This window comes from Arvicola amphibius, chromosome 8 (assembly GCF_903992535.2).
Source record: "Arvicola amphibius chromosome 8, mArvAmp1.2, whole genome shotgun sequence".
NCBI classification, from domain to species: Eukaryota; Metazoa; Chordata; class Mammalia; order Rodentia; family Cricetidae; genus Arvicola; species Arvicola amphibius.
In genome coordinates this window covers 44,734,136-44,740,199 of record NC_052054.1, presented here as the reverse complement: position 1 = coordinate 44,740,199, position 6,064 = coordinate 44,734,136, and positions in this window count along the sequence as shown.

Here is a 6,064-nt window from a genome sequence, read left to right as displayed (position 1 = left end):
AAACGGAACACATATGTGGACCTCCCGTGATGCACTGCAGACATCAGCTTGACTTCTCTTTTGCACATTTTGAAACCCCACTCTCTAAATTACAATAGAATTTAGGGTGAGAATGCCCATGGCATTTTAATCTGGGTGGAGAAGAGGTGATCTCTCTGTTTCTATTAAATAAAAAGTCTTGCTGAAGTGGTTGTGTAATCTCACAGGAAAAGGATCAGACATTTAACTGATATATCTGTGTGTGTCCTTTCTTTGGCATAGCTCCTTTTAAAAATATCTTTATGAAGTTTATCCTATTTCTTAAGGATATTATATGGGTGGGGTGATGGCTCACTTGGTAAAGCATCTGCCACACAATCATAAGAACCTGAGTTCAAAACCCAAGGCTCAGGGCTGGCATGTGTTAACACTAGCTCCAGGGGTGCAGAGATGAACCAGTGCCTAAAGCTCACTGGCCAATCAGCTAATCAGTGAGTTTCAGGCTCAGGAAAGGTGGATAACAGAGGAGGAAGATGCCTATTGTTGACCTCTGGCCTTTGACATGCATGTGCCCACATGTGATACACATCTGTATACACAATCTGCCCCCACACAAATACGCACAAACATACAGAATACGCTAAATGAAAATTTCCTTGTGAAGCAAAGCACCATGCTTGGAGAATACACATGATGAACATTAAAAGTAAATATCCTCAAAACGATACACATTCTTTATTGAAAATATTCAGAAAAACATCAAAAGCTATGAAAAACTCCTCAAAATTCCACCTCAGTGAGCAAACTTGGATAGCATTATAGTTGAAGCATCAGCTAGTAGGTGGACCATAGAAGTGACAACCCATGAGGTAGGTGGCAGGCAGGAGAGAAAATAATTCTCTACCAACAATTGAATTCCTACAAGAACTTCAGATCCAACAGAGCTCATACGACAGTCTGAGGTGACTCTCAAATGTCAGCTGTCCACACCCCAAAGCTAAGGAGGAGTTTCCTGCTCTGGTGCTCTCGCTGAAAGAGAGCTTGCATCGGAGTCCACAACAGAATTATTGTGCAAATGGCATTTGCTTTGAGAGACCAGTATTTACTTGGCTCTGCACAAGAGCCTTTGAGTCAGGCTCTTACAGAACTTCCCCTGGGTTGCCAGCCTCCTCCCATTAACCCAACGTAGAAAATACAGTTCCTTTAACCTTAAAATAGTGAATGTTCTTAATGTCAAAATTAAGAGATGTGGCGTTATAGTTGTTAAATGAGAAGACAGTTACAATAAACAGACCCACTTTATAACTGATGCTGGCTTTTGCTTTCTGTAGAACATATTGTGCCAAGATGTTCTCAAGCTCCTGCATAGAATCATGAGGCATTGAGAAGCACGGACTTGGAAGGACTAGAATACTAATTATTGTGGACCTAGAAAGAGAATACTCAATGTTACGAGCAGCCAGGGGTGCTCAGAAGCCCAGTGATTTCAAAATGGCTGACAACAGATTTCAAAATGATGGGCATTTTTCTTTGTTCCTCATTTTATTTTTATGTTTTTTTCTTTCTTTTTGTCTCCATCCCCCCCCCCTATTTTTTTCTTCAGGAGTCTCACTTTGTACTCCAGCTGACCTCAAACCTGAGCTCTCTTGCTTTATCTTCCCAAGTGTTGGGATGGTAGGAGGGCCTCACAACACCCAGCCAAGTTTTCTTTCAACAGGACTTTGTACCTCCCATGACTGTCTCATCTGGTCTTCAGTATATGCCAGAATCCCAGGGAAATGGGCCCTAATACTAGTGAAGGAATGAACTTGGCCAGCTAGAGTGAGAGCAAGTAGGCAAAGAGCAAGTACTGCCTTCCTCCTTTTCCCTTATGTAGACTACCACCAGAAGGTACAGCCCAGATTTCAACTGGATCTTCCCACATCAAAAGATCTGGATTAAAGTAGGTCTTCTTGACCCACCTCAAATAATTCAATCAAGAACAATCCATCACAGGTGTACCTAACCTGTTTGAGTTTCAGTTAATTCCAGATGTAGTCAAGTTGACAACCAAGAATAGCCATCACAATTGGCAGTGGTCTTTGTACTCTATAAACTTAGTTACATGGATGTCCATGGTCCAACATGTTGAGACACTGGATAAAGGAAAGATAAAGGTTGAGATAAAGGAAGGATGCTTTGCCATGGATAAAGGAAACAAGTGATTTGGTCCCAAAACTACATAAGGGTATAGAAGCAACTCCTCCATTAATTATCAAGTGTGTCACATTCCCTTGGTTTGTGTTTCAGGCAAATGTGCACGAACCTTCAAACTATTGATGGTTACTCTTGATTGCCAACTTGACAGTACTTACAATCATATAGATTCATTGAAGTAGGAAAACCCATCCTAAATATGGGCAACACCATTCATGTGCTGTGGTCATAGACTGAAGACAAAGAAGAAAGGAAGGAAGAGCTTCAGTGGAAAAGTTCCCTTCCTGACTGAAGATGCAATGTGACCAGTCAAGCTTCTGCCACCATGCCTTCCCCACCATGGTGGACAATGTGAGCCCAAATAAATCCTTCTCCCCTCCCTCCCTGCCTGCCCCACTCCCTTGGTCCCTCCCTCCCTTCTCTCCTTTCTTCCTTAAGTTGCTTTTGTCAGGTATTTCATCAATAACACAAGTAACTAATATAATATCATAAAATGCTATTATACACACATACACAGGCATCCATACATGCACACACGCACCTATGCAGACACATATTTAAATGGAGTCTTTCATAGTCTAGGATGTTTCAAATTCAAAGTTAATACAGGATGACCTTGAACTCCTCATCTTCCTGGTCCTCCTGTTTCTACCTCCCAGTTGCTGGGATCATAGGCCTTCATCACCATATCTAACTAAGCACTAAAACTTTAAACTTTCCACTGAACACTTGCACATGTGTGTGCGCGCGCACACACACACACACATACAAACACACACACACACACACACTTTAATGTCGCCCTAAATTTTGATTTTGTATAACAAGTACTTTGTACCAAAATGTTATTTTTGGAGTTCACAGCTCCAAAATAGAAAAGTGTCCAGAGCTTGGATGTAGATGTTTACGTCATTCCTGACATTCCATAGTGGTAATAATAACCACACTGGGGTAAGGCACTAGAGTAGTAAACAGGGAGCTGCAGCTTGAACTTGAAAGAGCACCAGTTAGCAAGTGGGAGCTGTGTAATTATTACCAAGGGAAGGTGTAGAGTAGATGCCTGCAAGCTTCCAAGAAGCAACTGATTGTAAATACTAAATAGAATTCATCTGAAGATCCCAGATAAGATGATTTTGAGGGATCTTGCACTATAGTTATAAAAATCTGGTAACTACATTTTCATTAAGTGTGTCTGATTTTATAAATGGGTTTCTTTCTCCTTTACTCTTTGAGATTCTAATTGAATTACAGCATTTTTCCTTCCTTTTCTCTCCCCATCCCCTCCCATATGCCTCTGACTGACAAGCCTATCTTCAAACTGTGCTAGAACTCACTGCATAGCCACACTGGCCTCAAGCTTGCAGCCCTCTTGCCCCAAGGCTAAGTGATTGCAGGAATTAATTTGGAGACTCTAAGCTTGTCAAGATATGCTAGTAGAGTTCCTTCTCCCCACATCCGTTGAATTTTAACATGAGAGATATGAACCATATATTTATTATTATTATTATTATTATTATTATTATTATTATTATTGATTTGCTGAGGATCACACTCAAGGCACCGTACATGCCAGACAAGCACCCCACCACTTAGCTACATCCCTAGCACCTGTTTGTTGAGCTAGTGTCTTGCTGTGTAGCCTAGGAGAGCCAGGAACTTAGACCCTCCCTGCCTCTACCTTTATAGCCCAAAGTGCTTGTATTTTAGCTGCTCATTTATCACACCTAACTAGTAAGTACTTTTTGTTTGTTGTGTGAGAGTGTTTTTTGTATATGTATGTGGTGCTGGGGAATCACACCCAGGGCCTTACACACGAAGCAAACTGAAATCCTGGACCATAAACATTTTCACATGGAAACCATACTGCCTTTTAAGGGTCACATTGCAGTGTGTCACTTGTAAAGCCTATAGTAGTTTACTAAAATGCAGGACATAAAAATCTTGGTCAACTGTGACACTGCACCTCCTATAAATACAAGGAAAGTCACTCCCAGGAAGTCTCACCAGCATGACTGCCTAAATGAGACCTAAGCAAGGGTGACACCAACACACATGATAACGTGGAAAAGGGAAATCTCACAGGCCTGCAAACCCAGAGAAAGAACTAAAGGCAACTAAGAGATGCTTTTGTGAGGGAAATAGTCCCTTAAGGCTCATGGATTGGTTATCCAATACCAAGTAGTCAGCCCTGAAACTATAACATTATCTGGACTGAGAAGGTTGTATTTATACATTTAGGCATGTGTGTATGTAAAACAATAAAGAGGCCATGAATTTGAAAGCAAGTAAGGCTGGAAAAGGGATTAGAGAGAGAGGAAACAGAATGAGGAAAATGATGTAATTATATTTTAATTTCAAAACAAACAAAAACCATGCACAACTCAGCAAGCATCCTGAGCTCAATTGGATGTTCCTTACAAATATGGGCCTGTGGAGTAGAGAAACATGCATTGGCTCTGGCCTACTTGCCTCTGAGATATCTTTCTAGAGAATGAGACTTTTTGTGTGGGACTTCTTTCTTCCTAATTTAAGAATTAATCAAATTTGGTCTTTGACAACTGCACATCACACACAGACGGACCGCCCTCGCCTTAACCCCCACTAGCCACTCCTATCTCTCCCTCACACTCTTGTGTGCTCATTTGGTACTGTGACAGACTACATTTAACCAGGGTCACCACCTGTGTGACTGTGGGCGTGGGGCTCTCTGTTGGAGCCTGGCATGCTCAGCATTGGTTACACAACCGAATGGTGACCCTCCTCCCCTCTCCCCAAACCTATCAACAACTAATAGTTCAGCAGTAAGGGGAAGAAATTCTCCCCCATCCACGATTGGCTGGTCACAGGGCCAGTCTGGGTAAGGCCCGAGGTAAATCTCCACTTTTGCTGTGAATTCGTTATTACAATGGTTGTGTGCAAGCACGACATTTCACAGCCTGCCGCCCTACTTTCAGGCTCTTCTGTACTTCCCACTCCCTCTGCCATGTTTAGAGGGGGCAGTATTAGCATCTTGTTAGAACTGAGTCCTCAACTACTTGTTTCCAGCATCTTGGACCACCACCCATGCACCTCTGCATTCACCGCTGTTCCCTGCAGAGAGGCTTCTCGGCCTAAGGCAGACAGTAGCTCCCCCCTCCCCTCACCCAGGTGTGAGACACCCCCCACGGAAGTTGATCAGGGAAGTCCCCAAAGGGCCCCCAAGTGACACACGCTTTTGTCAGTTCTTTCTGCTGCCTGTCAGAGCTAAAGGAAGACACAGCACGCTTTGGTAAGAGGGAACTGTGCTGCAGTCTTTCTCCAGGTAGTATCGTTTTAAAAGTGCCAACGGGTGTCATTCAGGCTGCCGAAAGATGTCAGTGGTCTTCCCCAGCTGTGAACCCTATAACCACAAAACTAGACTACCGGGCAAGATGTGCCCACAGGTGCATATCAGGATGGCTGTTATGGGGGTAACAAACGCTACCCTCTGGTTGAAATTGAAGGCTGCTCCATGAGAGGGAATCCATGCCTGGGCAGGTCATAGGTCCAAGGCAGGACTAACTTGACACAGCATGATCCTGCCTTCTAAACATCTGTGCTCATGCTCACGGACAAGAGTCACAGGCCCTTCTGTAAGGGAGATGACATTCAGGACCCAGAGCTACCTATTTTGCCAAAGTCTCTTTCACCTTGCCACTTGACCTTGCCTTAAAAACACCGTGTGGAAAAGTAATGTTTAATTTTTCATAATAATGTTCTCCTTTGTTTGGTTTTCCCCCGTGATTTCATATCTATACTAAACATCTATTCCAAATGGCTTACACAGGAAGTGGAGACTAAAGCTAACACCAACTCCATGCCCCTTTCTGTTAGTCTAGTTTTAAAAATAAAATCACAGCATGCAAGAAAC